Source organism: Delphinapterus leucas, unplaced genomic scaffold (genome assembly GCF_059928025.1).
Source record: "Delphinapterus leucas isolate spDelLeu-1000000601 "Yukka" unplaced genomic scaffold, BTC_Dleu_Yukka2 spDelLeu_asBTCV2_sq69, whole genome shotgun sequence".
Lineage (NCBI taxonomy): Eukaryota > Metazoa > Chordata > Mammalia > Artiodactyla > Monodontidae > Delphinapterus > Delphinapterus leucas.
In genome coordinates this window covers 468,889-482,799 of record NW_028322278.1, presented here as the reverse complement: position 1 = coordinate 482,799, position 13,911 = coordinate 468,889, and the positions used below count along the sequence as shown (strand labels likewise).

Genomic DNA, 13,911 nt, shown 5'->3' with positions numbered 1-13,911 from the left:
ATTTGACATTGAAATAATATTAAGATCATTATTATTACTATTATTATTTTAGTATTTTGTCACTATCAATATCTTTGAAAATCTTTAATTTGGTGAAAGAAAACTTTGTTAATGTTGGTATTTAAGCACTTAGCACAATTTCAGTGTTACACAACAGTAAAAAATCATTAATTCTTTCCATTTGATTTTTTCTTAACACCTCTATCACCTTACTCAAAATAACACTGTATTTCTTCTTTTTGCATTCAGTATTTAATTGTCATCATTAGACTGTGATTTTTTTTATTAATCGGTGTACTAGATAGTAAATTCTTTTTATTTCAGAATTAACCTCAATATAGTTAAGTCAAGTGCTCCAAAAAAAATGTGGATTGGTAAATTTCATTAGCCTCCCTCTGTGTGATTTATAGTCTTGTCTCTTAAATAATGTAATTTGAGACAATAAGTAAGATCCTTCACAGCGAAGGTGCCTTTCTTCTCTTGCTACATATCACTTATTCCTTCTATGAATATTAAAACACTGCTTAAATTATAACAGCACCTTTCAGGGGTTATCGTTAGTACTTCAAGAACAAATTTAATATCTTTCATGGTAGATGATCACAATAAATGAGACAGTAACTAAAGAACTCAAATGAAAAATATAGGTCACATCCAATCTGTGACTTTTGACCCTAAATCAATTCTTTTGCTCAGCATGGTGAGAACTGATTCACAGGCTTATGGTGGAAAATTGATATATAAGACTGTCTTTTAACATTCCATAATGATTTGAGAAAATTTAGCAACAATATCTTCTCATTCCCATAAAACTTAGCTTCTGGAAACGTAATCTAAACGATTTCAAGCCTTACTGCCACTTCCTATTAACTGTAATCCTGAACTTTTGACCTCTGTGACCCTCAGTTTCCCTATTTTAAAAAATTATAAGTAAAATAATTATCCTTTGGGTTTCTTTAATATTACATAAAGAATGAAACAATTAAATGTAGAGGACAATATATGTATTAATTATGAATTTCTAAAAGGATAGGGTAAATACTACTAATGTGCTGGCAGGTTCTCATTATGGGGAAGAGTTCCTTCCATAAAGTCTGAAACTTTGTAGAAAGACAGGCCATTAGTGAGGAAACATTAGCCAAAACATCCCTAATGACTAATTAGAAGACACACTTTGGAACTATGTCTGCCATGTGCTTTTTTAATTTCCACATCAAAGTTTGTAATTATGATACTCTTTTTATCAGGAAAAGAATCTCACAATGGATTAAAGCTTTTTGAGAAGACTCTATTAATGACTGAAATTTTCAAAAGGTGAAACAGAAATGTGTGAAACTACATGCTATGTCTGAACAGACAGGCTGTTTTCTGATAATGAACTTGACTTGCTTAACTGTGTATTTCTCTTTGAACATAACTTTGAATTGGCATAACTACTTAAAGTTCTAGATCATCTGGCTACTCTTTAGTGTTCAAATATCATTGTGGAAATACTCTTGATTATTTTCTTCATATTTTTAACATACTTAAGTCCACCCTTCTGCCAGCATTCATATAGCAAATTCTCTAGGAGACTATACACGATACCATTTCTATTATATAATATTATCTCCAAATTGATTATTAGCAACAAGATGAACAAATTTTATATCAATTGTTAGGGACAAGAATAAGGATTTATTGTTTTGATAATGAAGAAATCAGACTATTTCTTCGTTTTGAAAATTACATTTCTTCGGGGAAAAAATGAGTTTGTTTATAACAGTAGTTGCCTGAGATACATTTTCCACATATGTAAGTATTTACTTGTCTTATGAAAATCAAGGGGCAAAATACATATGGTAAAATGAATGAAGTGAACTAAATCTACAAATACAGCATGATGATGTTTACATGTGTATTCTCCCATGTAATCACAACCCAGAACAAGATACAGAACTGTTTCAGCACCCATGAAGGCACTTCCCTGCCCTTTCTCAGTCTAAACTAGCCCCTAGATTTAACTACTATTCTGAATTCTCTCCTCATCAATTAGATTTGATTATCCTAGAACTTGCCATAAATGGAATCATATAGCAGTTACTACTTTTGTCTTGAGTTGATTTCACTCAGTACTATGTCTGTTAGGTTTATTCATGTTGTATATATTCGAAGTGTATTCTTTTGTACTTCTCTGTAATATTCCTTCATAAGATTTACCACAATTTACCCATTCTCTATTGTTAAGCATATGGGTTTTTCCCAGATGCTTATTATTATGAATAAATATGTTATCAATATTTTTGTCTTTGTGTGGACTCACTTCTCTTGTGTATACATTTAGGAGTGGAAATAATGGAAATGGCCAGCTATCCTGAAGCAGTTTTATAATTTTACATCCCTACCAGCCATGTATTCAATTTTTCCACCTATTCCACACATTTGGTAGTTTCTTTCTTAGTTAATTATAGTTGTCCTAGTAGCTGTATTTATTTGTACTTTTAATTTGTATTTATGTAACAGTATTTCTTTGTATTTTTAATTTGTGTTTTCCTGATGAATAGTGATGTTGACTATATTTATTACGCTTATTAGCTATTTAAATATAATTTATATGAAAATTCTTTTCAAGGGACATTTCCCATTATTTTTATTTTTTTCCTTATTGATTTGGAGAAGTCTTTTCTATATTCTGAATATGAGTCCTACAGCACATACATATAACAAATATATATTTTCTTCTACTATTTCTTTGGTGTTTTCACTTTCTTCATGAGGTTTATTGGCAAAGGAAAAAACTTTATTATAAAGCCAATTTTTAATTTTTTGTTTTAGGACTAGTTCTTCAGTGTTTTTGATTCCTATATTAGAGATCTTTACCTATTGCAGGGTCATATAGATATCCCTCTGTGTTTTCTTATAGAGACTTTAGATTTCTTTTCACAGTTATGCCTATGAACTAAGTTTTGTCAATTTCATTGAATGGTATAAGATAGTTGTCAAGTTTTATTTATTTTTTACCATTATAGAGATAAAATTACTTGATTCAATTATCTTTCATTAATTTATTGCTTCAACATAATTTCACCTCTTTAATCTTCGATATAAGTCAAGTGCCCAAATATATGGATCTATTTTAGTACTATTGATATTGTTTGTCTATTCTTATGCCAGTACACTATGATGCTAATAACTAGCTTTTTCAGTAATTTGTCAAATCTGGGATGTATGTCCTCCAATTTTATTCTTCCTCAAGAATATATTGACTACAGTAGGTTCTTTGCATTTCAAACTAAATCTTAGAATCACCTTCTCACTTTCTACAAAAGTTAAAAAAATCTTAGACATTTTCATTGAGATTTTAGTGACTATATAAGAATATGAGGAAAATTGATACTTTTACAATGTTTTCACAAATTTGGTATCTGTTCAATTATTTAGAACTTCTTTAATGTTTTTACAGCAATGTTTGTACCCTTTATTGTAGGTTTTAGAAATCTTCTGAAATGTATTCTGCTGATTTTATATTTTTGATGTTATTAATGGTATTTAAAATTTTACTTCTAAATTGTTTGATGCTACTATTCAGAAATATACTTAATTTAATCATATTGACTGTGCATCTGGCAACTTTTAAAGTTTACTTATTACCTGAAATACTTTGTTTAGTATTCAAAACCATGATTAGGTATTAATAACTTGATATAATATTAAGCTAAATACAAACTTATGGAAATTAATTGAACAATGATTCTTTTAAATAAAAGGCTCAAGATGGGTTGACCCCCAGACATCGATAATTAAAACAAAAAAACAAAAAAATACATATCAGATAGTAAGAAAGTAACAGAAAAGAATAAGTTAGTGCAAGTAAGGTTATTCACTGTGTAAGTCCTCTAAAGTTTACAGAAATCTAGTGGAGGTTATTACATTCTGGAGTTTGATTTGGTATAGATATCATTGTACCTATATTTAATAGGCAGGTCCTGGCTGGAAAAAAATCTCTCTGTCTATAAATTCACCTGTTTATATGTCTGTATATATATATATAATTAGCATTTAGCAGTGGTTTATAGTTTTGAATTCCAATAATTGCTCCTATTATAAGGAATTCAGAAGTAGAAATAAGTAGGCCAATGATAGAATGACAAGAAAAGCTAAAATTTAAGAGGAAAGAAGTAAAAAAACTAATTTTATGCCCATTGTTTCTTTGTTGGAAACCTACTCATTATTCATAATTCACTTTAAATGTGTCTTCTTTGTGAAACAGTTAAAAAATAAATTCCTATCTTCGCTAAAATATTACCATGCATTCTTCTATCATAACATATAAAACAATTTATCTAAATACATATAATTATCCCAAACTGGACTGTAAGTTTTTTGAGAGAAGGCAAAGAATTGTATTTGTCACTAAGTGCCTGGCAGAAAACAGAATTCATCTGGAGATGAACTGAAGAGCCTCCTGGAAGATGGAGATGAACAGAGGTACCACAGCCAACAGTCAGTCTCAACTGCCAGACCTGTGAATCAGGCCATCTGAGACACTCCAATCCTAGTGAAGTCATCATGCGACTATGGCCATATGAGCAACATCAGGCATGACCCACAGAAGACCTATCCATACTGACAACCCACAGCATTATGAGAAATAGTAAATTGTTGTTCTAAGTCACTTCAGGCTGTGGAGATTTGTGATGCAGTAATAGGTAAAGGAAGCAATTGTCATTTTGTGTAAACTATTTTTGATAATAGCAGATGGAAAATGATTTATTTTGTGAAGTAGTATTTATCATAAAAATAAAACCAAAAATTATAAAAATGAAAACACCTATAAATACAGATGAGGACATGTTGAGTGAAATATTAAATGAAATTCAGTGAATAGTTAAATTTATATCTATAACTACTAAGAAAATAGGCAATCTAGAATAAAACCTCATATTACATGAATGAAAAGTCATTCGATAAAAATTCAGCTCTTGTTTCTGATTTTAAAAATAATGCAAAAGGGGCTTCCCTGGTGGCGCAGTGGTTGAGAGTCCACCTGCCGAGGCAGGGGACACGGGTTCGTGCCCCGGTGCGGGAAGATCCCACATGCCGCGGAGCGGCTGGGCCCGTGAGCCATGGCTGCTGAGCCTGCGCGTCTGGAGCCTGTGCTCCACAATGGGAGAGGCCACAACAGTGAGAGGCCCGCGTACCGCAAAAAAAAAAAAAAAAAAAAAAAAGCAAAGGACATGGACATGTATACACACACATACCCACCTTGGCAAAACAGAAAACATTATAACCAAACTGTGTAAAATAATATCATTCTTATATTCCTATACATCTTTCCCATTTTATATGGATTATCACTCCCTAACTTTCCGAGTTCATTACTGTCCTTCTTTGTCCATTTCTTTATAATGTATTGTTATGATCTGAATTATGTCCCCCCCCCCAAATTCATATGTTGAAACCCTAATCCCTAGTACCGTAGAATGTGAGACTATTTGGAATAGTGTCTTTAAAGAGGTAATTAAGGTTAAAAGAGATCATAAGGGTGGGGCCCTAATCTAATAAGACTATGTCCTTATTAGAAGAGGAAGAGACTCCAGGGGTACAGGCATACAAAGAAAAGGCTATGTGAGGACACAGCAAGGAGGTGGCTGTCTTCACGCCAAGGAGAGACACCAATGCTGTCAGCACCTTGACTGTGGTCTTTCAGCTTTCTGAACTCTGAGAAAATAAATTCCTGTTGTTTAAGCTACCATTCTGTGGTATTTTGTTATGGCAGCCCTAGCTGATGTAGGGGAGGAAAGACTTTCTTTCTACCCTCCTAGGTTCAACAGCTGTCTCTATGAAATAAACTGATAAGAGGCAGACTAACAGGAGAAAAGATACATAAGTTTATTAATTTTTAATATCACATGCACGAGGGCATTACAGAAGAAAAGTGAATACCCCAAAAAAGCAGAAACATGGGAGAGCTTACGTTCAAGAAGAAAACAAATATGTGGTATGTCGGTGGAATTATCTAAAGTTGACTCTGTCTTGAATAAAAGCAAGACTAGACTAGGAACAGTCTAAAATAGACATTGTGAAGAAAACAGGGAAAAGAATTATTTATTTTACATTCCTTTATTCTAATATTTTAATCTACTCTATACTATACTAAATTTTATAAGGTGTGAAAATAAATAAAAGACAACTTCATTTAAAACATTATCAGGAAGTTTAGAAGGGAAAGCTCTCATGCACATACCAGCCTGAATAATCAGAAGGAAGAAGGAAGAGAAGCAATTTTTAAAGGGTCTTTTTGTATAGAATTCTTTGTGTAACATTCTCTGGGCTTCAACTTTTTATCCATGATGTTAAGAACGTTGTTTTTCTTCTGGTATGAGGGAGGACATTTTTTACATGGGAATTTCATCTCCTGCTTTTAAGAAAAGAAATGAATGTCTATTTAGGTCTTCTGGCCATTTTTTAACTGGATTGATTGTTTTTATGATATTGAGCTCCATGAGCTGTTTGCATATATTGGAGATTAATCCTCTGTCCATTGTTTCATTTGCAAATATTTTCTCCCATCCTGAAGGTTGTCTTTTCATCTTGTTTATGGTTTCCTTTGCTGTGCAAAAGCTTTTAAGTTTCATTAAGTCCCATTTGTTTATTTTTATTTTCATTACTCTAGGAGGTGGGTCAAAAAAGATCTTGCTGTAGTTTATGTCAAAGAGTGTTTTTCCTGTGTTTTCCTCTAAGAGTTTTATAGTATCTGGTCTTACATTTAGGTCTTTAATCCATTTGGAGTTTATTTTTGTGTATGGTGTTAGGGAGTGTTCTCATTTCATTCTTTTACATGTAGCTGTCCAGTTTCCCCAGCACCACTTATTGAAGAGGCTATCTTTTCTCCACTGTATGTTCTTGCCTCCTTTGTCATAAATTATGTGACCATATGTGCATGGGTTGATCTCTGGGCTTTCTATCCTGTACCATTGATCTATATTTCTGTTTTTGTGCCAGTACCATACTGTCTTGATTATTGTAGATTTGTAGTATAGTTTGAAGTTGGGAAGGCTTATTCCTCTGGCCTGCTTTTCTTTCTCAAGATTACTTTGACTATTCAGTGTCTTTTGTGTTTCCATACGAATTGTAAAATTTTTTATTCTAATTCTGTGAAGAATGCCAGTGGTAGTTTGATAGGGATTGCATTGAATCTGTAGCTTGCTTTGGGTAATATAGTCATTTTCACAATATTGATTCTTCCAATCCAAGAACATGGTATATTTCTCCATCTGTTTATGTCATCTTTGATTTCTTTCATCAATGTTTTATTGTTTGAGTACAAGTCTTTTGCCTCCTTAGGTAGGTTTATTCCTAGGTATTTTATTCTTTTTGTTGTGATGGTAAATGGGATTGTTTCCTTAATTTCTCTTTCTGAGCTTTTGTTGTTAATGTATAGGAATGCCAGAGATTTCTGTGCATTAATTTTGTATCCTGCAAGCAGAAGACCTAAATAGATATTTCACAAAAGAAGACATACAAATGGCCAAGAGACACATGAAAAGATGCTAAAAATCACTAATTATTACAGAAATGCAAGTCAAAACTACAATGAGGTATTACCTCACACCAGTCAGAATGGCTATTATCAAAAACTCTAGAAACAATAAATGCTGGAAAGGGTGTGGTGAAAAGGGTACACTCCTGCATTGTTGGTGGGAATGGAAATTGATACAGCCACTATGGAGAACAGTATGGAGGTTCCTTTAAAAACTAAAAATAGAACTACCATGTGACCAGCAATCCCACTACTGGGCATATACCCTGAGAAAACCATAATTCAAAAAGAGACATGTACCACAATGTTCATTGCAGCTCTATTTACAATAGCCAGGACATGGAAGCAACCTAAATGTCCACCAACAGATGAATGGATAAAGAAGATGTGGCACATATATACGAGGAACATTACTCAGCCATAAAAAGAAACGAAATTGAGTTATTTATAGTGAGGTGGATGGACCTAGAGTCTGTCATACAGAGTGAAGTAAGTCAGAAAGAGAAAAACAAACACCGTATGCTAACGCATATATATGGAATCTAAAAAAAAAAATGGTACTGATGAATCTAGTGGCAGGGCAGGAATAAAGATGTAGACATAAAGAATGGACTTGAGGACACAGGGTGAGTGGGGAAGCTGGGGCAAAGTGAGAGTAGCATTGATATATATACACTACCAAATGTAAAATAGCTAGTGGGAAGCAGCTGCATAGCACAGGGAGATTGTGCTTTGCGACCTAGAGGGGTGGGATAGGGAGGGTGGGAGGGAGGCTCAAGAGGGAGGGGATATGGGGATATATGTATGCATATGGCTGATTCACTTTGTTGTCCAACAGAAGCTAACACACTATTGTGAATCAATTATATTCTAATAAAGATCTATTAAAAAAAGAAGCAGAAAAGGAAGATCCCTCCCTGCCCCAGCAACAATGCGCTAACCACCAGTAAGAAACTGCCACAACCTCGAACTCCTGTTCTTCTCCAGTGAAATTTTATTCAAAACAACCTTCCCCAATTTCCTCCTAAAACCTAGTAGAAATTGACCTTCCTTTTATCTCTTCACACTTGCCAATGATTCACTATAGCTTGCCTGCCCCAGAACTGCAGTTCCCTGCTTTCCAGATTACACCCATTTTGCTTGTAAAGTAACTGGCTATGTTACTTTTTGAGGTTGACATTAGTCACTTTCAAAGCCCTGCTACTTTCTGTGAGAAATAAAAACTTTTCATTTTACTGGGAAGTTATCTTATAGTATAAGATTGCAAATGATGATAAAGAGTAAATAGATCCAATATTCTCTCAGATATATGTGAAATAAGCAAGAAATAAAACAGAAAGGTAGATATGTTTACTCCTTGATAGTTTATATCTTAAAAATCTATTACCATAAGGTAGATGGACATAGAATCTACGATGATTAAAAACATATATGAATAAATTGCTTATCACAGCATTCTGATTTCAGATAAATAGAAATCAGGTGATAATTTCATATCAATCATTCTATTGTCTTTGATATTTTTAAAAAGAACAAATTGTTTGCCTTAATTTCACAGCATTTATGTTACCTATCATTTTAATTGGTTAGGTACTAGGTGATTTTTAAAGTTGTATATATGTGATATGTAGCACTAAAAATAAGTTTACTGTCCATCAGTAAGGGAATGCACTATTACATTTTGATGCAGTCATACACTAGAAACAATGAGAGTTACTTAAATGAAAATGAACAAAAGTAAAAATGAATGTTGAAAAAAAAAACAAAACAAAACAAAAAAAAAAAAAATGAATGTTGAGTTAACAAAGAAAAGATAAATATCAAAATTAGAACAATAGTTTTTCACTGGTTATGTAAAGAAAGGAAGGGCTTGTCGTATGAACCTGTTACACCTTCCACATTTATTTCTAAACAAAAACGACACTTGCAGCAACGATTGTGAAGTATTTATACCTGATAAATCTAGATAAATGGTGCTCTATATTTTATGTACTTTTATGCATGTTTGAAATATTATATGATTAAATTCTTTTAAAAATGACAATTTTGTATTTCAAAGTTTTCTTTGAAAATTTCCCGCTCAAATTGAATTTTAAAGAATCTAGTAATGATTTTTCAGTGTGAAAATGATTTTATACCAACTCCATTAGATAAACAATAGATATTCCTCGATACATCTGCACCAAGCCTTTCCTTTTATGTGTGCAGAGATTCTTGGCTAGCTTTATCTTTGTCTCTAGGGGATGTATAATATCATTCTAAATTAGAAAAAAATGTACCCATGTACAATGTATACGTCTTCCATATAGCACTATCTTAAAATGTGTTAATCGAAATACAATGTATATACAAAAATGGACAAAGTATAAGTATATAGTTCAATTAATTTGCACATAGTGAGAACACTTAAGTAACACCCACACGGGTCATAGAACAGCACTTCGAAAATGTTCTCCCGCCTCTCCTTCCAAATAACCATTACCTTTATTTCTAATAGCTTAGATAGTTTTGTCTGGTTGTGTGTGCGTGTATGCATTGTGCATGGTGGGGGTTGTTGTGTATGTTTGTGTGTGCGTGCAAGTATGTGAGGGTCTCCTTTAGCCCACTTATGGGTTGATGAGATTCATCAGGGATGTTGCTTATAGCAATAGTTCATTAATTTACTTTGATTTATAATTTCATGTTACAGGAATATATTACAATTGATTTATTCATTACATTGTTGATAGATATTTGATTTGCTTCCAGTTTAGAACAAGTACAGATAAAGCTCCCATGTGTATTTTTGTTTTGTCTCTTAATGAACATATTGATATTCTGCATTTCTATTTGGTACATATAATTGGATAAAATTGTTGGTGCATGGGTGTCAACAATAGATAGTGCCAGTTTTCCATTTTTACCTGCCACATTGTAGCTCCATCAGTGATATATTTTATTGTCAATCCTATTAATTGTAGCGACCTGGTGGGTGTGTAGTGTTATCTTGTTTATTTATTTTTCCTCATGGCAACTATGTCTTGTATTGCCCTTGTGATTAATGGGAATATTTTCATACAGTAATTGGCCATTCGGATGTCCTTTTTATTTAAGTGCCTCGTCAACCATCCTGTCGATTGCTTATGAGATTCTCTGTATTTTCTTATTGATTTGTGGGACTTTATATATTTTTCTAGAAATGAGTTTTTGTCAGTTATATGTTTTGCAAATATTGTTTCTCAGCTTGTGACTTGAATATTTACTCTAATATATATAGTATTATATTAACTAGTACATTATTATATATGTGTGTGTGTGTATGTTTAACAAATTGACAAAACACTATTTATTGAACAGGCCATCCTTTCCCTATTGTCATATATCAAGTGTCCATATATGTGTGAGTGTGTTTCTGGACTCCCAAATCTGTACCATTGATTTTTTTGCTTATCCTTAATCCAAAACATAGCTTCCTAATTTATTTTCCAATAAATGTGATCGTCATTAGAATAATCACCAACTCTTTAATTCTTTTTAATTAAATTGCTTTTGCATTACTTATACTTCATATTTTAATATGTATTTTACAATATCCACAAAAAAAACCGATTGTAATTTTGTTTGTGATTGTGTTGCATGTTTAGAATGATCTGAGCAGATTAACATTTAACAATACTGAATCATTGATTGCAGGAATAGGATATCATCCTGCATTTATTTGGTTCTTTTCAAATGTACATAAATAAGTTTTAAAGTCTTTAATGCAAAGGACTTGTACATTTAATATGGATATATTTCATGCTTTTTGATTTTGCTGTCGATGCTACCATTTTCTTTCCATATGGCTTATATCTGGTATATAGATATTCAATCAATTGTTGCACATTTGTCTTATATTCAGAAAACTTGATACATTTATTTTATAAATATAATGGTGTATCAGCAACTTACTGAATTATTCATCAATATTATATTTCTCAATAATAATAGCTTTATGCTTTCTTCTAATGTTTGCCTTATTCCAAGAGTTCTAAAAAATAAGTCTACTAGAGATAACAACAGGCTTCCTTGCCTTCTTCCTTTGTTCAGAGAGAAAACTTTAAAAACTTTTTTTCAATTTTATTGTAATTTTTTTGCTGGAGTTTGTAAATATACTTTATCAGGTTATGGAAATTCTTTTCTATTACTAGTTTATTAAGATTGGTAACTAATTTTACCTGATGCTTTCATTGGTATTTAATGTTACAATCACGTATGTTTTCTCCTGATTCAGTCATAATGGAATTATACTAACAGAGTTTTGAATTGCAAAGGACTCCTCATTCTTGGACAAAACTCAATGTGTTCATGATGAATTGTTGTTCATGTATATTGTTCAAAATATTTTATTTAGGATTTAGGCATACTCATTTAAGTGAGAGATTGACCTGACTTTAGCAAGTATTTCTTCTTTTTCTGATCTTGGCAGAGTTTGTGTAAGATTTATGTTCTATTTTTCACTGTAAGTTTCAAAGAATTCATCAGAGAAATTCATTGGTCTTCCTGTGGAAATTTAATCAGATATTCAATTTATTCATTGGTTATAGGACTATATAAAACCTCTGTTCTTTTTTTTAATGACTTTTAATGAGTTGTATGTTGCTTTTTTTTTTTTTTGCTTTTTTTTAAGGCTTTTCAATTTACTGAGATACCCTACTCAAAAGCTGCTTATCTTCTTTAGATCTGAATGTGACAAAATTGAAAGAGCAATAAAGTAGAGCTATATCCAGCGTTAATCCTAAGAAATCCTTTTTTATCCAATTCCTTTAAAATTCTCCACAATTCGTTTTTTCTGTGTTGTTGTATTTATGCCTCATCATTTAAGTATGATTTAATGTGTGTAAAAATGCCTGTATAAATGATGATCATTATTTCTAGGTTATCAAGGCAAATTGCTAGTAATTTACAGGTATTGGACCTATGGTTTTGACTCCTGCTTTTACCTAAACTGATTAACACTTTGACAGAAAAAAAGTAAAATAATGATATATTTATTGCAAAAATAATATTTAAAATTAATTTTTCAATTAGTTGAAGTGATAATGCAGCTGTTTGCTTGCATATCACAGAAAACATGAGACGAAGGATGTCATCTGTACATTTTAGGTTAACATCAAAGAGGAATCCTATGAAATATTAACAAGAAAAGAATTAAAGTATGTATAGGTAATTTTTAAAGACTGTAATGTTCCCTGTAAAACTAATAATTGGATAGACATCAGCATTATTACTTCCCCAACATTAAAAGTTTTTAAATGATTCAAAATTTAAATACAGTAACTTATGAAGTAACCAGGTCCCATTATGACTGACCACTGAAGGGTAGATGGCATGAGGCACAATTACATGAGCCCAAGTGCCAGCTTATCCCCACTACTTCCCTCAAAGCAATTTTTACAGGGAATACTAGTTACACGTATAAGCTATTGATACATATTTTTCTTTTGACCGATCATTTAATTGTAGAGAAGGACACCATTAATCATCATTCTGATTATAATACAAAATAAAAGCAGAGTGAAAATCTAATATCTTTATTCAGAATATGGAAACAGCAATATTCCTTGAAATATTAAGGAAAATATAAAGTACACCTAGGTTTCACCACAATTACAAGTTGCATCAGTAAATGTAATTGCTCTGTATTACAGCAATTACTTTAAACTGTTTAGCCTTCTGTCCATAGGAGGGTTTTGTTTTTCTAATAGTATCAGGCCATTAAATGTGCTGACCAGTGTTATCATTGAATTTTCCTTTCCTCCTAAATCTCATGACAATGAAAGCATTTCTGCAGAGTCTATACAAAGTCACTAGGCTGGAGCTTGTCACCCAGTAATAGACTCTGTCATTTATGAGTTCCCACTTTATGTCACTCCTGAATGCTTTCACCTGAACCATTACTGAGCAACCTGAAATGTGGGGATAAATCTGCCACTGTGTTCTGCGTACAATGACAGATCATCTGAGGGTGAAAGAGTCTCAGTGAGAAGAGAGCCATTTCTATCACACCTCCCCTCTGCCTATGTATATGCATGCCTGAGCAGGACGAAACTCTGCTTTCTTACAGTGTTATTTATTGGAAGCTGTTACTCCATTGCATTTTTCACTCACAATTTGACACTTCCTCCTACAATGTAGTTGCTGCAGCGAACACATCTTTTCTGTTGTAACTGCTGTCAGTAAAGGAGAGTTAATTTCCTTCTTGCTGATTCTCAATTTGAGCATCGATGTGCCAGGCATTCTGCCTGCAGTTTGCATTCATTTCATTTAGTGCTCATGGCAGCCCTATGGAATGGATATTATTGCCTCCCTTTTAAAAAATGTCCAGGTCACAAACATAGTAAGTGGTGCAATAACTATTCAACCTTGAT

The 13,911-nt window shown here is 32.5% G+C and overlaps 1 protein-coding gene across 1 annotated transcript in view; it reads left to right on the top strand.

The window, feature by feature from the left end:
- LOC149743812 (uncharacterized) overlaps positions 1 to 13,911 on the top strand; it is a 119,118-nt gene that overhangs the window by 102,831 nt on the left and 2,376 nt on the right. The window lies entirely within an intron of this gene.